Source organism: Lissotriton vulgaris, chromosome 8 (assembly GCF_964263255.1).
Source record: "Lissotriton vulgaris chromosome 8, aLisVul1.2, whole genome shotgun sequence".
NCBI classification, from domain to species: Eukaryota; Metazoa; Chordata; class Amphibia; order Caudata; family Salamandridae; genus Lissotriton; species Lissotriton vulgaris.
This window is the reverse complement of record NC_141696.1, coordinates 673,593,931-673,615,641: the sequence shown is the minus strand read 5'-3', so window position 1 is coordinate 673,615,641 and position 21,711 is coordinate 673,593,931. Positions and strand designations below refer to the sequence as shown.

Below are 21,711 nucleotides of genomic sequence, written 5' to 3'. Positions count from 1 at the left end.
TTTTCTATAGACAGGGGATGATTCTCATCAAAGAAATTAATACGATCTGATCAGTTTTGAAAGGATTTAGTTAAGTCATTTTTCCCAATGCTCATGGTTAAAGGATCACAAAGGCCATTAGTATAAGCACATTCGTTTAACACGAGCTTTAGGGCTGCAAACTCCTTTCCAGAATAAAAAATCTCTTTCACAAAATCCTGAGGAAAATAGATGTTGTTGCCTTCAACCCATTATGAATAATGATAACTTTTTTGATAAACACCAGGTGATTATGCCTTACGACTTTACAAATACCTTGTTTATGCATTGCTTGGTTAGGTTTGCAATCAGAAGGAGCACAATGAGCTTTGTCAATTTCAAATTTCTTTGCAAATTTTATATTGAGCCGTTTAGGATATGTATTTTCCAAATCAATCAATCAATCAATCAATCAGGGAATTGTAAGCATACTACTCACCCGTGAGGGTCTCAAGGCGCTGGGGGGAGGGGTCAGAAGTGCTGTTCAGCCAAAGAGCAGGGTCTTGAGAGCCTTCTTGAAGGTGTTCAGGTAGGTGGCGCGTCTGATTTCTATCGGGAGCTCATTCCAGGTCTTGGCCACGATCTAGGAGAAGGATCTTCCTCCTGCTTAGGGTCTGTGGATGCGAGGCGTTTCGGTGAGGGCAAATATAGTCGACATTCTGATTTGTCAGTGTTTCTGGCAGATTGAAGTTTCTTATGTTGTAAAAGGGGGTGGCTAGACAACCAGTGACCAAAGACCCTTTTGTGTTGCCCGGCGGTGTCGCCTCTATTACCCACAGAATATTAATCAATGAAGAAGCAGGCGCTGGAGACTGAAAGGCAGGAAACAAGGGTTTATTCTCTCCGGAGGAGAACACATCAATTCGGACAGCAAGTATCGTCACGAGGTGCTCTAACCGCATCTCTGAGGCCTGGCCTCTTATACGCAGGTTTATTGCTTTATTACATGAAACATATACTTGTCAGTACTTTGATGTACGGAAAGGTATCCTAGGAATCCCCGCTTCAAGCCCGTTCCCACACGTTTACAGTTGAAATCCCCACCCCGGTCACAACAGGTGATGATTATCGCGCAGCTGGACATTCCGCCGATTCACGGAATGTGTGGAGTTGATCGGATCTCATGGGGTGAAGGGTGTTCGATCGACTCGAGGGTCCTTTGATAGGGGGAAGTTTCCTACTGTACGGGGGTGGGATAAACAGTATCCGCAGGGCCAGGTGGCGGCCTGGGAACAAGGGAGACAAACGGGCATACAGGAAAAGGGGGTTTGTATCAAAGGACTTGGGACCATGAAAGGGATGAAGGGAGGTGTCGCGCTGGGAACAGGATGGGATTCCGAGGCAGAGCTGCGCTGAAGAGGGGTTTATGACCCAAAGCATGTGAGAGCGGGAGGGGGTTGTCACCGTGCGGGGGATGCCTGCGAGGTTAGGAGAGAGAGAGACGCGCTGGCTATCAGCGAGGGCAGGGAGGCCATGGTGCTTAAAATGGCTGCCGCTTACGCGCAAGGCATGTGGGAGCGGGAGTGATCAGTGCGTGGGGGTGTTTGTGAGGGTGAAGAGCCGTGCTGGGGGTCAGGGGTGTGCAGAGGATGGTTCTGATCAAGGCAGCTGAAATGGCGGGGGGTGTACGATAAAAAGTGTGGCATCGGAGAAAAGGGCAAGATGGCGCAGATAATGTTCACCAAACCGTATTAATTTTCCACAGTCCTCCCTTTAACATTTCTAAGACATCTTGCTGGCCTATTTCCTATCTATGTCTACTGTGGTGGTCAAAAGTAAGGAAGTGATAACCCAGGTGAAGGAACTGTACATAAACATCACATTTTTAAAATCTTTTCATCTTAGTGGGCGGGCTCATCGTTAAGCTCGTTGCAGGAAAGTCATAGTAATGCAATATCAGACAAATATTATGTAGTGAGAGCGTTGGGTACAGATCATAGATGCTTATAGTCATTCGGAATAGGAGCTGATAGGTTACCACGAAAGTAAGTTCTTTTTGTACTCGGTTGGAGCATAGTCAATTCAATGGCGGTTGGGAGAGAAATGAGACGTAGTAAAAACAATAATCGGGGTTTCCAGTGTCTTGTGGTCGTGGACCATCATTAGTGAGTTCTCAGCATTCTTTGTCATCTTCTGTTGGCACTGTTGAGCACCTGCATTACAATTCGTTCTTTAGTAGGAATGTCCATGTGGGTTGGGCCGTTGGAGGTCTGCGGGCAAGAGTGTGTCTTTGTTTTATTTCGCCAGACCTCGTGGGAGAAGTACATTACGGTTTTGGAGCAGGTGCATTTTCTTCCATAACCCAGAGCATGGTCATTAGGAGGAGACAGAAAAAGGATTGTGATGAAGAGTGCAATTGTCTTTGAGCTGTGGAGTCTGTCTGTCCTTGGGTCTCTGTAGTGGGTATTTCCTGTTGCTTCCATCATCTTCAAGGTGCTCGGTAGCGGGCAGAACCACATACTTCGTTTAGCTTCTCTTTGGGGTGACCCTTGGTGGTGTTTAGGTCACCGTTCTGAGATTTAACGCAGTTCGTGGTCTACTTAGTCGGAGCTCCCTCCCTTTTGGCGCAGGAAATACCCTTCTCTGGATGGTACAGTAGGATTTAGAGGATTTTGAAAGTTCAGGTGGAGGGAGGGGGGTGTGTGAGTAGTCCTTATGGTATGTCGGAGGAGGAGGGGATGGAGCAGGGCCAGATCGGGAACAGACCAGGGGGACGGAAAATTTAGACAGGCGGGTCCATAACCAGGTTCAGAGAGCGGGGACTTTTCGGCACATGTCGATCATAAAGCAGGGGCCTCAGGTCAGCCCTTTCCTTTCATTCTGTCAGAAACTGTGCCTTGTCCTGCGACTCCTTACTGTTGCGGTCTCGCCTTGGCCAATGTCGCTGATGTTCCACGATCTGCAGTCAGGCCGCGTGCTCCCACATTCGGTCTCTTTCTCCTCCGACAGTGGTACCCTTAAATGAGTTTGAAAAGACAGTCTTTAGAGATTTTGCAGAGGAAGGTAATCACATAAATCTATTTCTCTCCCAACACTAAGCAACTGGGTAAGCATCCGTTACATTGAGGTATTGCAGCCAACGTATAAATAATCGGTGACAGGTTTGCTGGGTTCCCTACAGCTTTCCTTCGTGACTATGTCTTTGGCGTTCTGTTGGTACTACATTCATTGTCGTGGAACGAAGTCTGATACTTATTTATTGCATTTTATCACAGTCACGTCAATTCTTCTGGCAGAGACCCACTTTCCTAGTACGAGTCCTATGGAGCTTATGCCGTCCTTCAGGGCTTTGTATTTTACGAAAAAGTGCAACGTGCTATTCACCATGGTCTTATAGGTATCTTTCTGAGGAATGAACATAGGCTAAACGATTTTTCATTATATCAATGCATCCTATCTTTCGACTAAACAGTTTACTTACAGCAGGGTTTTCTTGCAACAAGTTCTTTCATTTTTTGACTTAATTCTAACTTCGCAAACATTATTCTAAATTCTACATAGTTTCTTACAACCTGGCTACTTTATTTAAAAAAAACTCGGGGCTCGCGATGACTATTCAACTCATCCTTGGGGTGAGCGAGGTCTAACGGAAAACAACTAGGAATATAACGAACTGGGGCAAGGGACATTTTTCAAACTTTCGTCCAGGGCAGCTGATACAAAACTGGGGGCATTCTGGGAAAACGGGGATGTCTTGATCACTTTTTCTGTTTGGGTATTGAGATAACTTCGGGACGGGGAAGGTCGCGTTTACCAGAAACATTTTTATCATGGATGCCACTGACAAGCAGTTCCCTCAAAATGGGTCAGATTAGGGAACCTTAGTCGTCTTACCTGTCCCTTTCTTATCGGCCAATCTAGGTTTCATCAGTATTTAACAGAAAAGGAGAGGTAGTAACGTGGTATCGATGTAATGTATATTTTTTAAGACAAATTTGTGCAAATACTTGTGGTATTTGGAGCCAATCAGGTGGTGCACCAGGGGTAGTGGTTCGCCAATTAGGTGCCAGTCGCTAGGAAGAGTGAAAGTGTGGAGGAGAGAGAGAGAGAGAGAGAGAGAGAGAGAGAGAGAGAGAGAGATAGAGAGAGACAGATAGAGAGAGAGAGAGATCAATAATAGGCTAAATAGTACACGTGTGACACGGAGAGTGGCCGTGTACTATTTAGGCTATTCAGTGCATTACCCAACATGAGACATTTCGGGTCTGTGTTAGAATGTAGAAAGCATGCAGTTTGGGACGGTAGAGCATTAGGCCGGGTACATAAGGACATGCATTGAGTTGGGTGTTCTTAGGTGCCATCTTGCAGCGTAGGTCCGCTTCGTGTATCGGACATGGCGTGGCTCCAGATCTTTACTATACCCTAGTCGTGATTCCAATGTAACCTGTAGAGGGAGAAAAAGGAAGAAAGGGAGGGGGAACAACATTCGAGCATATCAAAGGTACGGGTACGAAAGTTCTTTACTTACCACATACTCGTCTTATCTCCTCGGGATATAATCCCTAGGGCCATGGTTTCCGAAGTCAAGGGGGGGCGGGCAGTGTGATAGGTTGTTCGTGGGGGAGGGGGTGTCCGAGGGTGGCATTATAGATCGTGTGTAGGGAAAACGCTAAAAAGAAATCAGAGGCGCCTAGCGCGAGGTATCTGGTTTGTAGATGTATCCAGCTATCGGGATCCTTAAATCACTCCCAACGCTGTGATGTTCTAAGGCATATCAGTTCTTCGGCCAACCCTGTCCCTTAGTACCTTCGAGCATCATACCTTTATAACATTCTAACATTCATACCGCTTCGCTTTTACCCATTCTCAGAAGTCGAGGTCCTTCTTCATGCGTTAGTTCCTGAGCTTAGTCGCATATTTGGAGGCAGCGTATCATACCTTAGATTCGATCATCAATCCGGGGCCGAACAGCCATTTTCTAATAACCTTAAAAAGAGAGCAAAACGGTTGCGCACAAAATAGCCCTCCCGCCAATTCCCACATTTACAAAAGTATGCGATACCTGTTCATAGCTTGGAAAACCTTTATTTGCATAATCGTTCAGTAAGTAAATATGTGAGTGCAATCGTATTTGGCCGGACACGGCGATGGCTGAAGCACATACAGTAGGGGGCTATTTTGCAGCATTTTAAAAACATTGAAAAAACGTCTACTTAGTTATTTGCAAGGAACTAAAAACGTCTATCAATAATTGAGGGATCAGAGGGTATTTATTTCATAAATTGAAACACAGTCAGACTAATTGTAATGACATTTCCTAGATGTATACGGTGGGCGTGCGTCATAAGCTACGTTATGTATCGGCTACAATAAATATCATAATAAATCGTACATTGAAATCAACATTTTAACGGGTTCCTTTCAAATGTTCGCCAAGTGAACCCTCCTCCCTTTTTCGTCAAGTGTAAAAAAGGTTCACATACATATCTCAGAACATCAAGTCTTGTTAGTCAAAGAACACCACGAGGTGTCCGTAAGTTCCTATTGATACTTGCGCCATTTTGGGCGATGTCGGGTTGGTTGCACCAGAATCCCTTTCGGCAGTTCAAAAAACCTGTGCTAACAGAGGGGCTGGTAATGTGGACCGTCAATCAAAAGGGGAGGGAGGTAGAATCTTCCTTACCGGGTCACGTTGAGGTTCAGCCGGAACTTACTCGAATCCGTTAGCCCACAATATTTTTGGATGATTCAAACTGAAGCTGGTGCCGACACGAGAGCACCACCATCTTGTGGCTATGTCGCGGTCATTTCATTAGTGATCAAGGCAGTTGTTCCCCACCGGAAGCCTGTGGATGCCGAGGGCTTCTGGGACTCTGGTAGAATCTTCAAAGCCGTGGGGATGTTGTCGGAGGTGGGGGCTCGTGCCCAGGCGGGCAAGCGCCCGAGTTGCAATACCGGACAAAGTTACTCCAGCGGCCTAGACCCGCTTTCCAGGGGGCCCAGACGCCGTTTTGAGACCCTGCAGCAGCCGCCCTTCGTCGTGTCTTCAAGAGTGGAAGAGACTTTTCTGGGGCGAGAAAAAATGGAACACCGTGTCGTTGGAGCAGGACATTGGCTCTGAGCGCTAGGATGCAGCTGTGGCGCTTCTACCTGGGGAGGTGAGGGAGGCTCGTTCGCGCCGCCTCCCTCTCCCAGTGCATTCCACGCCGTTCCTTTGAATCAGGGGCGCACATGATGACCACCCTACACCCCTGACTCGGCGAGTACTCTGGAGGACCATTGCATGTCCGGTACTGCGCAAGTATGCCCGTCGGACATTGCATGTTCTGTGCTGCGGAAATAGGTCCGTCGGACATTGTATGTTCTGTGCTGCGCAGGTATATCATTTTGCCCGGCTGGAGGACTTCGGCGCCGGGCCGGGGCGGAGAAAACCAGGAATCTCAACCGCTAGACCATATGGGAGAAGAGGATGGGACGTGCCGGGCCCGTGGAGCCTCCTGTACATTCTCGCCGGCGACCTCTTTGGTCTATGGCTGTCGGCAGGCCCCGCCCCACACGTGCTGTGTGTTTCACTTTCCGGATGGGCGGGACCGCTGACCTGTTGCATTTTGGGAACTTCCGGAGTGAGCGTAATATGTTTTGTATCGCTCCTATTAGTACAGTTTTACTTAGTTTTTCTATTTATCGTTGGTCGTGTGTTATCTTTATTGTAATTAAATCTTAAATTATATAACAGAGACTTGGCTTCCTTGAATCTTTTTACTAACGGGGCGTTGTCTACGCAGGCCTGTAATTGCTTTTGTTTTTCAGAGTGGGGGGGAGAGTAATCAGTCCCAGAACTCCAACATGTCGTTGAAATTGGTCTGACGAAATCTGTGCCATCGGGCATAATCAAACGTAGTAGTCCTATCTGTCCTGTCCGTGTTAGTCTGATTCGTTTTTGTCTCGCGCCTTTTCCCTTTCTGCCGGCTTGTTATTTCTGTCGGCCCTCCGCTCTTACCTATGTTCCGTAGAGTCGGGCATTGGGCTTTCCAGTGCCCGAGTCTTTTACAAAAAGCACATTGGTTTTGCCTTAAGTCTGTTCGCCCTGCGCGTAGTGTCGGGGGGTTACTTTCGGGTCGTTGTGTCTCGGGTTTGTCCTGTCGGTACGTCCCTTTACACTGTTCCCTTTTTGTGCCTAATCTTTGGAACTGTGTCGTCGCTGCCCCTTCCTTTTGCCTATCAGACGCTTGGAAGGTCGTCTGTCGCGTTTCTTTACCTACTCTGACTTCGTCTCTTTCCTTTCGTTGCATTGCTTCTTTGCGCCACATACCGAGACTGTCGAGCATAATAGGCGTTGTCTTGCTACTACGAAGGGCTATTTCTAACGTCTCTATTTTGTCAAGATCGAAGGATCCTACCAGTGGCCACTGTTTCTCTTGATTTGCTTTGGTATACTTGTGCCATAGCTTACTATAGGCTATGGTAATTAATCCATACTTTGTGAACATTTCTTTATTAGGGGTGCCTTCCAGCGGAGCTAGATGGTCCACCTCTAATAAACGGTCCGGGCTGAACCAGCTATCGATCAGTGGGGAGAAGACAGGCATGACGGGTCACAATGGGGACAATAGTCAGCACTACCTATCTTATCACTGTGTGCAAAGACTAGACAGAATATTTCTATTCTACGTTGTTTGCAGGCAGTGAATACCTCAAGAGCCAATATCAGACAGTTAATGTTTGGTCAATAAAATGGTCAATAAAATGGTCAATGGGGAGAATAAGTAGGCCCACAAAGGTCTGCGTTACCTACCCTTTCACTATCTGCAAAGAGGGAACCTATTCTTTCCTGTTTGCAGACAGAGAATCTCCAGAAAACAATCCGTAACAGTTAATCAATGGGGAGGGGCAATTGATCAGTGGGGGAGAAAGATAGGCACGACGGGTGCGTTACCTATCCTTCACTGTTTGCAAAGGGAGAGCCGGTTGTTTCTCCGTTTGCCGACAGCGAAACTCCAAATAAATTAACAAAGAGTAATACTAGTATTTTTTTACAATCAATCAAACAATTTCTTAATTCGTCGTGTCTACACGACCTTACCCGGACCGCATGGACAGTTTCTTGTCTTCCGAATCCAGCGCCCGATCGTCCTCTTTTCTTCGTAATCCTCGCGGCACTCCTGATGGTTCCCAGTCAGGACCATAGATCACTCGAGAGAGGTCTGTTCGGAACCAGTGAAGTTCGGATGATCGGCTGTCAGACGAGGGTCTATCGGACAGGGTACCTCCCGATCGTTGCAGTCGTTCACTCTGTCGTCAGGACCTCTCCCACTGGATCTACGAGTCGCTGATGGGCCCCACGCTTGGGACGCCAATTGTAAAAGGGGGTGGCTAGACAACCAGTGACCAAAGACCCTTTTGTGTTGCCCGGCGGTGTCGCCTCTATTACCCACAGAATATTAATCAATGAAGAAGCAGGCGCTGGAGACTGAAAGGCAGGAAACAAGGGTTTATTCTCTCCGGAGGAGAACACATCAATTTGGACAGCAAGTATCGTCACGAGGTGCTCTAACCGCATCTCTGAGGCCTGGCCTCTTATACGCAGGTTTATTGCTTTATTACATGAAACATATACTTGTCAGTACTTTGATGTACGGAAAGGTATCCTAGGAATCCCCGCTTCAAGCCCGTTCCCACACGTTTACAGTTGAAATCCCCACCCCGGTCACAACAGGTGATGATTATCGCGCAGCTGGACATTCCGCCGATTCACGGAATGTGTGGAGTTGATCGGATCTCATGGGGTGAAGGGTGTTCGATCGACTCGAGGGTCCTTTGATAGGGGGAAGTTTCCTACTGTACGGGGGTGGGATAAACAGTATCCGCAGGGCCAGGTGGCGGCCTGGGAACAAGGGAGACAAACGGGCATACAGGAAAAGGGGGTTTGTATCAAAGGACTTGGGACCATGAAAGGGATGAAGGGAGGTGTCGCGCTGGGAACAGGATGGGATTCCGAGGCAGAGCTGCGCTGAAGAGGGGTTTATGACCCAAAGCATGTTAGAGCGGGAGGGGGTTGTCACAGTGCGGGGGATGCCTGCGAGGTTAGGAGAGAGAGAGACGCGCTGGCTATCAGCGAGGGCAGGGAGGCCATGGTGCTTAAAATGGCTGCCGCTTACGCGCAAGGCATGTGGGAGCGGGAGTGATCAGTGCGTGGGGGTGTTTGTGAGGGTGAAGAGCCGTGCTGGGGGTCAGGGGTGTGCAGAGGATGGTTCTGATCAAGGCAGCTGAAATGGCGGGGGGTGTACGATAAAAAGTGTGGCATCGGAGAAAAGGGCAAGATGGCGCAGATAATGTTCACCAAACCGTATTAATTTTCCACAGTCCTCCCTTTAACATTTCTAAGACATCTTGCTGGCCTATTTCCTATCTATGTCTACTGTGGTGGTCAAAAGTAAGGAAGTGATAACCCAGGTGAAGGAACTGTACATAAACATCACATTTTTTAAATCTTTTCATCTTAGTGGGCGGGCTCATCGTTAAGCTCGTTGCAGGAAAGTCATAGTAATGCAATATCAGACAAATATTATGTAGTGAGAGCGTTGGGTACAGATCATAGATGCTTATAGTCATTCGGAATAGGAGCTGATAGGTTACCACGAAAGTAAGTTCTTTTTGTACTCGGTTGGAGCATAGTCAATTCAATGGCGGTTGGGAGAGAAATGAGATGAAGTAAAAACAATAATCGGGGTTTCCAGTGTCTTGTGGTCGTGGACCATCATTAGTGAGTTCTCAGCATTCTTTGTCATCTTCTGTTGGCACTGTTGAGCACCTGCATTACAATTCGTTCTTTAGTAGGAATGTCCATGTGGGTTGGGCCGTTGGAGGTCTGCGGGCAAGAGTGTGTCTTTGTTTTATTTCGCCAGACCTCGTGGGAGAAGTACATTACGGTTTTGGATCAGGTGCATTTTCTTCCATAACCCAGAGCATGGTCATTAGGAGGAGACAGAAAAAGGATTGTGATGAAGAGTGCAATTGTCTTTGAGCTGTGGAGTCTGTCTGTCCTTGGGTCTCTGTAGTGGGTATTTCCTGTTGCTTCCATCATCTTCAAGGTGCTCGGTAGCGGGCAGAACCACATACTTCGTTTAGCTTCTCTTTGGGGTGACCCTTGGTGGTGTTTAGGTCACCGTTCTGAGATTTAACGCAGTTCGTGGTCTACTTAGTCGGAGCTCCCTCCCTTTTGGCGCAGGAAATACCCTTCTCTGGATGGTACAGTAGGATTTAGAGGATTTTGAAAGTTCAGGTGGAGGGAGGGGGGTGTGTGAGTAGTCCTTATGGTAGGTCGGAGGAGGAGGGGATGGAGCAGGGCCAGATCGGGAACAGACCAGGGGGACGGAAAATTTAGACAGGCGGGTCCATAACGAGGTTCAGAGAGCGGGGACTTTTCGGCACATGTCGATCATAAAGCAGGGGCCTCAGGTCAGCCATTTCCTTTCATTCTGTCAGAAACAGTGCCTCGTCCTGCGACTCCTTACTGTTGCGGTCTCGCCTTGGCCAATGTCGCTGATGTTCCACGATCTGCAGTCAGGCCGCGTGCTCCCACATCCGGTCTCTTTCTCCTCCGACAGTGGTACCCTTAAATGAGTTTGAAAAGACAGTCTTTAGAGATTTTGCAGAGGAAGGTAATCACATAAATCTATTTCTCTCCCAACACTAAGCAACTGGGTAAGCATCCGTTACATTGAGGTATTTCAGCCAACGTATAAATAATCGGTGACAGGTTTGCTGGGTTCCCTACAGCTTTCCTTCGTGACTATGTCTTTGGCGTTCTGTTGGTACTACATTCATTGTCGTGGAACGAAGTCTGATACTTATTTATTGCATTTTATCACAGTCACGTCAATTCTTCTGGCAGAGACCCACTTTCCTAGTACGAGTCCTATGGAGCTTATGCCGTCCTTCAGGGCTTTGTATTTTACGAAAAAGTGCAACGTGCTATTCACCATGGTCTGATAGGTATCTTTCTGAGGAATGAACATAGGCTAAACGATTTTTCATTATATCAATGCATCCTATCTTTCGACTAAACAGTTTACTTACAGCAGGGTTTTCTTGCAACAAGTTCTTTCATTTTTTGACTTAATTCTAACTTCGCAAACATTATTCTAAATTCTACATAGTTTCTTACAACCTGGCTACTTTATTTTAAAAAAACTCGGGGCTCGCGATGACTATTCAACTCATCCTTGGGGTGAGCGAGGTCTAACGGAAAACAACTAGGAATATAACGAACTGGGGCAAGGGACATTTTTCAAACTTTCGTCCAGGGCAGCTGATACAAAACTGGGGGCATTCTGGGAAAACGGGGATGTCTCGATCACTTTTTCTGTTTGGGTATTGAGATAACTTCGGGACGGGGAAGGTCGCGTTTACCAGAAACATTTTTATCATGGATGCCACTGACAAGCAGTTCCCTCAAAATGGGTCAGATTAGGGAACCTTAGTCGTCTTACCTGTCCCTTTCTTATCGGCCAATCTAGGTTTCTTCAGTATTTAACAGAAAAGGAGAGGTAGTAACGTGGTATCGATGTAATGTATATTTTTTAAGACAAATTTGTGCAAATACTTGTGGTATTTGGAGCCAATCAGGTGGTGCACCAGGGGTAGTGGTTCGCCAATTAGGTGCCAGTCGCTAGGAAGAGTGAAAGTGTGGAGGAGAGAGAGAGAGAGAGAGACAGAGAGAGAGAGAGAGAGAGAGATAGAGAGAGACAGATAGAGAGAGAGAGAGATCAATAATAGGCTAAATAGTACACGTGTGACACGGAGAGTGGCCGTGTACTATTTAGGCTATTCAGTGCATTACCCAACATGAGACATTTCGGGTCTGTGTTAGAATGTAGAAAGCATGCAGTTTGGGACGGTAGAGCATTAGGCCGGGTACATAAGGACATGCATTGAGTTGGGTGTTCTTAGGTGCCATCTTGCAGCGTAGGTCCGCTTCGTGTATCGGACATGGCGTGGCTCCAGATCTTTACTATACCCTAGTCGTGATTCCAATGTAACCTGTAGAGGGAGAAAAAGGAAGAAAGGGAGGGGGAACAACATTCGAGCATATCAAAGGTACGGGTACGAAAGTTCTTTACTTACCACATACTCGTCTTATCTCCTCGGGATATAATCCCTAGGGCCATGGTTTCCGAAGTCAAGGGGGGGCGGGCAGTGTGATAGGTTGTTCGTGGGGGAGGGGGTGTCCAAGGGTGGCATTATAGATCGTGTGTAGGGAAAACGCTAAAAAGAAATCAGAGGCGCCTAGCGCGAGGTATCTGGTTTGTAGATGTATCCAGCTATCGGGATCCTTAAATCACTCCCAACGCTGTGATGTTCTAAGGCATATCAGTTCTTCGGCCAACCCTGTCCCTTAGTACCTTCGAGCATCATACCTTTATAACATTCTAACATTCATACCGCTTCGCTTTTACCCATTCTCAGAAGTCGAGGTCCTTCTTCATGCGTTAGTTCCTGAGCTTAGTCGCATATTTGGAGGCAGCGTATCATACCTTAGATTCGATCATCAATCCGGGGCCGAACAGCCATTTTCTAATAACCTTAAAAAGAGAGCAAAACGGTTGCGCACAAAATAGCCCTCCCGCCAATTCCCACATTTACAAAAGTATGCGATACATGTTCATAGCTTGGAAAACCTTTATTTGCATAATCGTTCAGTAAGTAAATATGTGAGTGCAATCGTATTTGGCCGGACACGGCGATGGCTGAAGCACATACAGTAGGGGGCTATTTTGCAGCATTTTAAAAACATTGAAAAAACGTCTACTTAGTTATTTGCAAGGAACTAAAAACGTCTATCAATAATTGAGGGATCAGAGGGTATTTATTTCATAAATTGAAACACAGTCAGACTAATTGTAATGACATTTCCTAGATGTATACCGTGGGCGTGCGTCATAAGCTACGTTATGTATCGGCTACAATAAATATCATAATAAATCGTACATTGAAATCAACATTTTAACGGGTTCCTTTCAAATGTTCGCCAAGTGAACCCTCCTCCCTTTTTCGTCAAGTGTACAAAGGTTCACATACATATCTCAGAACATCAAGTCTTGTTAGTCAAAGAACACCACGAGGTGTCCGTAAGTTCCTATTGATACCGGCGCCATTTTGGGCGATGTCGGGTTGGTTGCACCAGAATCCCTTTCGGCAGTTCAAAAAACCTGTGCTAACAGAGGGGCTGGTAATGTGGACCGTCAATCAAAAGGGGAGGGAGGTAGAATCTTCCTTACCGGGTCACGTTGAGGTTCAGCCGGAACTTACTCGAATCCGTTAGCCCACAATATTTTTGGATGATTCAAACTGAAGCTGGTGCCGACACGAGAGCACCACCATCTTGTGGCTATGTCGCGGTCATTTCATTAGTGATCAAGGCAGTTGTTCCCCACCGGAAGCCTGTGGATGCCGAGGGCTTCTGGGACTCTGGTAGAATCTTCAAAGCCGTGGGGATGTTGTCGGAGGTGGGGGCTCGTGCCCAGGCGGGCAAGCGCCCGAGTTGCAATACCGGACAAAGTTACTCCAGCGGCCTAGACCCGCTTTCCAGGGGGCCCAGACGCCGTTTTGAGACCCTGCAGCAGCCGCCCTTCGTCGTGTCTTCAAGAGTGGAAGAGACTTTTCTGGGGCGAGAAAAAATGAAACACCGTGTCGTTGGAGCAGGACATTGGCTCGGGGCGCTAGGATGCAGCTGTGGCGCTTCTACCTGGGGAGGTGAGGGAGGCTCGTTCGCGCCGCCTCCCTCTCCCAGTGCATTCCACGCCGTTCCTTCGAATCAGGGGCGCACATGATGACCACCCTACACCCCTGACTCGGCGAGTACTCTGGAGGACCATTGCATGTCCGGTACTGCGCAAGTATGCCCGTCGGACATTGCATGTTCTGTGCTGCGGAAATAGGTCCGTCGGACATTGTATGTTCTGTGCTGCGCAGGTATATCCTTTTGCCCGGCTGGAGGACTTCGGCGCCGGGCCGGGGCGGAGAAAACCAGGAATCTCAACCGCTAGACCATATGGGAGAAGAGGATGGGACGTGCCGGGCCCGTGGAGCCTCCTGTACATTCTCGCCGGCGACCTCTTTGGTCTATGGCTGTCGGCAGTCCCCGCCCCACACGTGCTGTGTGTTTCACTTTCCGGATGGGCGGGACCGCTGACCTGTTGCATTTTGGGAACTTCCGGAGTGAGCGTAATATGTTTTGTATCGCTCCTATTAGTACAGTTTTACTTAGTTTTTCTATTTATCGTTGGTCGTGTGTTATCTTTATTGTAATTAAATCTTAAATTATATAACAGAGACTTGGCTTCCTTGAATCTTTTTACTAACGGGGCGTTGTCTACGCAGGCCTGTAATTGCTTTTGTTTTTCAGAGTGGGGGGGAGAGTAATCAGTCCAAGAACTCCAACATGTCGTTGAAATTGGTCTGACGAAATCTGTGCCATCGGGCATAATCAAACGTCGTAGTCCTATCTGTCCTGTCCGTGTTAGTCTGATTCGTTTTTGTCTCGCGCCTTTTCCCTTTCTGCCGGCTTGTTATTTCTGTCGGCCCTCCGCTCTTACCTATGTTCCGTAGAGTCGGGCATTGGGCTTTCCAGTGCCCGAGTCTTTTACAAAAAGCACATTGGTTTTGCCTTAGGTCTGTTCGCCCTGCGCGTAGTGTCGGGGGGTTACTTTCGGGTCGTTGTGTCTCGGGTTTGTCCTGTCGGTACGTCCCTTTACACTGTTCCCTTTTTGTGCCTAATCTTTGGAACTGTGTCGTCGCTGCCCCTTCCTTTTGCCTATCAGACGCTTGGAAGGTCGTCTGTCGCGTTTCTTTACCTACTCTGACTTCGTCTCTTTCCTTTCGTTGCATTGCTTCTTTGCGCCACATACCGAGACTGTCGAGCATAATAGGCGTTGTCTTGCTACTACGAAGGGCTATTTCTAACGTCTCTATTTTGTCAAGATCGAAGGATCCCACCAGTGGCCACTGTTTCTCTTGATTTGCTTTGGTATACTTGTGCCATAGCTTACTATAGGCTATGGTAATTAATCCATACTTTGTGAACATTTCTTTATTAGGGGTGCCTTCCAGCGGAGCTAGATGGTCCACCTCTAATAAACGGTCCGGGCTGAACCAGCTATCGATCAGTGGGGAGAAGACAGGCATGACGGGTCACAATGGGGACAATAGTCAGCACTACCTATCTTATCACTGTGTGCAAAGACTAGACAGAATATTTCTATTCTACGTTGTTTGCAGGCAGTGAATACCTCAAGAGCCAATATCAGACAGTTAATGTTTGGTCAATAAAATGGTCAATAAAATGGTCAATGGGGAGAATAAGTAGGCCCGCAAAGGTCTGCGTTACCTACCCTTTCACTATCTGCAAAGAGGGAACCTATTCTTTCCTGTTTGCAGACAGAGAATCTCCAGAAAACAATCCGTAACAGTTAATCAATGGGGAGGGGCAATTGATCAGTGGGGGAGAAAGATAGGCACGACGGGTGCGTTACCTATCCTTCACTGTTTGCAAAGGGAGAGCCGGTTGTTTCTCCGTTTGCCGACAGCGAAACTCCAAATAAATTAACAAAGAGTAATACTAGTATTTTTTTACAATCAATCAAACAATTTCTTAATTCGTCGTGTCTACACGACCTTACCCGGACCGCATGGACAGTTTCTTGTCTTCCGAATCCAGCGCCCGATCGTCCTCTTTTCTTCGTAATCCTCGCGGCACTCCTGATGGTTCCCAGTCAGGACCATAGATCACTCGAGAGAGGTCTGTTCGGAACCAGTGAAGTTCGGATGATCGGCTGTCAGACGAGGGTCTATCGGACAGGGTACCTCCCGATCGTTGCAGTCGTTCACTCTGTCGTCAGGACCTCTCCCACTGGATCTACGAGTCGCTGATGGGCCCCACGCTTGGGACGCCAATTGTAAAAGGGGGTGGCTAGACAACCAGTGACCAAAGACCCTTTTGTGTTGCCCGGCGGTGTCGCCTCTATTACCCACAGAATATTAATCAATGAAGAAGCAGGCGCTGGAGACTGAAAGGCAGGAAACAAGGGTTTATTCTCTCCGGAGGAGAACACATCAATTCGGACAGCAAGTATCGTCACGAGGTGCTCTAACCGCATCTCTGAGGCCTGGCCTCTTATACGCAGGTTTATTGCTTTATTACATGAAACATATACTTGTCAGTACTTTGATGTACGGAAAGGTATCCTAGGAATCCCCGCTTCAAGCCCGTTCCCACACGTTTACAGTTGAAATCCCCACCCCGGTCACAACAGGTGATGATTATCGCGCAGCTGGACATTCCGCCGATTCACGGAATGTGTGGAGTTGATCGGATCTCATGGGGTGAAGGGTGTTCGATCGACTCGAGGGTCCTTTGATAGGGGGAAGTTTCCTACTGTACGGGGGTGGGATAAACAGTATCCGCAGGGCCAGGTGGCGGCCTGGGAACAAGGGAGACAAACGGGCATACAGGAAAAGGGGGTTTGTATCAAAGGACTTGGGACCATGAAAGGGATGAAGGGAGGTGTCGCGCTGGGAACAGGATGGGATTCCGAGGCAGAGCTGCGCTGAAGAGGGGTTTATGACCCAAAGCATGTGAGAGCGGGAGGGGGTTGTCACCGTGCGGGGGATGCCTGCGAGGTTAGGAGAGAGAGAGACGCGCTGGCTATCAGCGAGGGCAGGGAGGCCATGGTGCTTAAAATGGCTGCCGCTTACGCGCAAGGCATGTGGGAGCGGGAGTGATCAGTGCGTTCGGGTGTTTGTGAGGGTGAAGAGCCGTGCTGGTGGGTCAGGGGTGTGCAGAGGATGGTTCTGATCAAGGCAGCTGAAATGGCGGGGGGTGTACGATAAAAAGTGTGGCATCGGAGAAAAGGGCAAGATGGCGCAGATAATGTTCACCAAACCGTATTAATTTTCCACAATGTTGGCTATTTCGTTTTTCTAAATCCAAAATAAATTTTTTCATTTGAAAGAGTTCAGCAGTGACTGGAAGCATCTAGTCAATAATATTTTTAGTGTCTAATAGTTATTTTGTTATCAGGAACTTTCATTGATAAAGCAGCCAAGTCTTCCTGAATGGTTTTACTATCTGCACAGTTAGCATCAGTATTTATATGAACTGAATGTATTTCTTCGAAACCAGTGGTCAGAGATGGTTTAGCTGCTTCCGCAGCCTTGGATTTGACCAGAGGTAAAGATGCAGTTTATTTCTGTTTCTTAGAGTGTTGGTTTGTCCTTTTCCCTCCATTTTGTGTAGAATAAGTAATGTCATGCAGCAAAAAAGAATTGTATATGAAATCAGTGCTGCCAATAGAGAAATCAGTCAAAGAGAAACAACATCTGCTCAAGATAATTGTTATGAGGCAGTGCAGCAGCGATAATGGACTGGGGATGGCCTAACAAGCCAAGGTGCACTCCTCGCCTAGTGGAATCCACCTCCCTTGACTGCAATCTAAGCGAGCCTCAATAGGGAGAAGCCAGTCGCTGTCTAGTTACTGTCCTGCACTAAAATCACTGCCAATCAAGGAAAACTGAAAGTCAATAAATATTCACAGGCCTAATGTGAGGTTGTGAAGTGCAAATTAGCCCTAAATTGTTATGTAGCATCAATCGCCGGAGCCAGCAATTGCTGAGAGCTCACCAAGGTGCTGAATTGTGCTCTGTGGACTACCACACCTCGCCAAATCAGCATGTTTTGTATCCTTATACATTTAATGATTGCACGGGGTGATCCTCACCTTTCATTTTGCAACAACATAAATTAGGACACTCAGACAATATTTATATGAGGTGTTACACACTAGTCCTATACTATTCTCTTTAATTGCCAAATACTCTGGGGGTTTCAAGATATAAATTCACCACTAACTAATCGAGTAGCAATAATTAAATTCAATAACAAATAGAAATGTATTTAATAAATGTCAGTATTTCTATAGTAAAATAATTATAATAATTTGAATTCAATCAATCATTAACTCGGTCTTCCTAAACATGGATTGTAATTGCAGGACCATCATATATATCAATCAATCAAGAAATTTGTTTAGCGCGCTACTCACCCGGAGGGTCTCAAGGCGCTTGGGGGGGGGGGGGGTTGTCTGCTACTGCTCGAACAGCCAGGTCTTGAGTTGCTTGGTCATATATCGCATTTCGTAGTTGAAGAATAAACCCATTTCCTAAGTCAAAATGGTAGAAACTGTGTATGTAATTTGGTCAAGTCGCTCCATGGTCTAACAGCTGCAATCAAAGTTCCTGACACAACAATAACATGGAACTTTCATGTAGGGTTTCATTCGAACAGCCATAACAACAAGATTAATTTAGCACGTTTTAAATTGAAAAAGTCCATATCCAGATCTGAAAGCATTAATCAGAAAGACTTCCACTTACTAACAAAATTAAACACATGTATATTTGAGCCCTTTTGATTTGCTTGGCTTCAATTGTGCAAAAAGACAAACGGTACTAACCAGCCTCAGATGTGGCTGCTCAAGCAGAGTTTCTGATGCTAGCCATCAGCTCCTATTATCACCTCTGAAGAAGAGTGCTGATTGGTCTCAAGCAATACTGCGCAAATACACCAACTACTGGAATTAGTGGGTTTGTGCCTCAAGCAGGTTCACTTCCGCTTCAACAGCTAACTCCATTTTGTGACTTAAGGCCAAAGGGAGCACGGTCTCACTTCCTGTCGTAACAAGTGATCTGCTATGTTAAATAAAGGTCAGTCTGTCGGTACACGGAGCACAGCGTAATTGTGTCTTCTGCTGAGAGGAGAACATGACTATTTAGGCTATAATTAACAATGAGATGTCAGTCACTCACTGTGTATTTTGTTTCACTTTATGTGCGGGGAGCCTTGCAGCTTCCAATTAACTCTAATAGAGGGCATTGTGCCACTTTTAAATTGACAGTCGTGACCTGACCGCCAAAAGCATTTGCGGAGAGCGCTGTGCAAATTAAGACAAATGCCAAATACTTCATGGGAAATATATGCTGTCCCGCATACAAATGGAGGTTCATATGCTCTGGCGCGTCCAATAGAAAAAGAAACATGCATTAAGTGCTTAATTTAAAGAAAAAGAAATATGTACCACGGCTTAAGATGTTTCCCGGGTGCAGCAGAAAAGTAATTCGCAAAGTGTGCTATTTGAATAGAGGCCCTAAAGTAACACAAAGTAGTGCTTTCCACTACTTTGTTCTACTTTTACCTCAAAGGGGTGTATTATGGGTGGTAAATAGGTGTTCACATGCAATCACTCATGGTTTGTGACACACATCCCTATTTAATAACATTGATCGACAAGGATTCACATCCAAAAATGCCTCAAAGCAGGCGTAAAATATGACTACGGTTTTCTTTCCTCTAAGGTTTTCAAATCTTGCCTGGGCGCTATAATGTGCAGCTCACATACAAAGTTAGAAAACGTTTAAATATGTGCACGCATAATATTTTTTAACATAAATGGGACTCTTTCAGTACAAAGCCTATACTAGACAACAGGGATATCTGCAATTCGAAATTTGGTAAAAAACATTGTAAATTATCACTTCTTCAATCCAAGATTGTATTTTTGCTCCAAAAAAGATGCTGCTTTGTCCACTCTGTCTAAGACACCTGTAAAAATGTATTAGTTTCTGTAAAATATGACATGAACGGCCAAACCCTATGTCGCTGCTGAGCATAAGCATTTACATGTTTCGTAGGTGTAATTAAAATAAATAGTGGCATGGCTGATTTTATTACATTTATAGACCCAGTAAGAAGTGAGAACATTGGAAAGCATGAATTTTAAGATTCACCAGAACATTGAGCCTTTCATAGTTTTGTTGACTAGCGTGCTCGCTTGCTCACCATCCACGTCTTGCTGAGTTTCCTGGTAAACTTTCTGTCTGCTATGCTCTCCTTCTCAACAACCCGGTCCCCTAGTTGGTCACTGTTATTTGTGGCTCTTCCCATTAAGCACTGAGACCCCCACTAATTATACTACTCACTGGCCTTCTTTCCTTACTCATATATCTTGAACTGTGAGCAAGTAAACCTAAAAAGTACTGTTTTAGGGTACATAAGCAATACTGTGGTGAAATAATAGGTGGACAACTTGGGCCCAGATTTGAAAGAGTTAATGCCACAAAGGGCACCAAGCATAGTTTCTGTGCTTAGTTTCATGAACTGCAGAGAGCAGAGCTGCACCATATCTACAAAGAAGTGCCTCAGATCAGCTGTTTCACTTTCAGCTGCCATGTGCCAAGGCAGGCAATCTTTCACCTTAGTACAAAGGTGTCTGTGTTAAAGGTTGTCATATTTTTCGTTCAGAAAGATGTCCTTCCTGCACAAAACCTTTGTTTTAAGGAAATTTCCTCTTTGTATGTGTGCTGCAGAAGGTAGCACACCTGCTAAAAAGAACATAATAAGCTACAATGGTTCTGTCAGGAAGAACCCAATCACTTTCAAAAAACACATAAAGAGTTTATTGATACCTATTAAATAAGTATGACAACAGCCACGGCCCGTGGAGGGAGTTTCGCATTTTGCGATGCAGGGCGCGCTACGAAATTCGTTTTATTAATTAAATTGTTTACTTACCTTCAATTAGCCATACTCCAGTTTTTAGCACCCCCCACCCTGCCCCTCTCCCGCCCCGCCTCTCCGCCCCACCGAAACTCCCTCCACGGGCCGTGGCTGTATGACAAGTATAGTATTGACATTGGTTAATTCATGAAACGTATCACAAAAAACATTGGAACACATATCAAATGACGTAGAAAGACAAAAGCAAAACACCTACTAGTAAATGCTTGCAGAAAGGCTTATCACAAAATCTTTGTAAATATGGGCCCAAAATGCATGTGGGAGTCAATGAAAATAAGAGGTTAAAAATGTAAACTAGTTAGTTTTTATTCAGAGTAAATTTACTGAAATGGATCCTACTTGTGAATTTCTACAAGTAATTTTTGCATGATTGGTAATTCAATATTTCAGAAAAGTGCTATTTTATGCACAGCATATGCTTACCACGCATACCATTACTACGCAAAGGCATGCATGGTAAAGCAATACTCATGCTAAAAGTATGCAATGTAAGTGACACTACCCTAACCTAACCCCTAATTTAGTACCCCTGCACAACCCTCCCTGACCCCAGTTCTCTGCCTACATTAAGACTACCCAGCACGACCCTAAGCCCAACACTACCCTGCACTACACACACACCACAGCACTACCCTAAACCCTAAAACACTACCACCAGCACAACCCTCCCCCGAACCCCAGGCCGGTCCCTACACTTAAACACTGCCCTGCACAACCCCCCCACACTACCATAAACCCTAAAAAAGTAACACCCACCACAGGCCCAATCCCCCTTACCTCTCTCTCCTTATGTTCCTCCCTCCTGGTTCCAGCTTCACGTCCTGCATGGTGCACGTCGTTGTGAGGAAACGGAAGAGCCTCAGTTTCCTCACAAAGATGTGGATAGCCATTACATTGCATGCGTTGTAAAAGCGCATGCGATGTAATGGCATGTGTAGCAATGGCTACGCGTTGTGACATTGCATGCGTTGTAACACATGCGATGTAATGACTTGCGGTGAAACAGCCAAGTTGTAATGGCAGTTCACCGCATATAGGCCTCTGGTTTCTACAGTGAAAACACATCAGTAGTACTTTTATTCTGTGGATAGCCAGTACATTGCATGCGTTGTAAAAGCGCA

General features: G+C 46.3%; 1 protein-coding gene across 2 annotated transcripts in view; it reads left to right on the top strand.

Moving 5' to 3' along the window:
- PTCHD1 (patched domain containing 1) overlaps positions 1 to 21,711 on the top strand; it is a 775,958-nt gene that overhangs the window by 740,534 nt on the left and 13,713 nt on the right. The window lies entirely within an intron of this gene.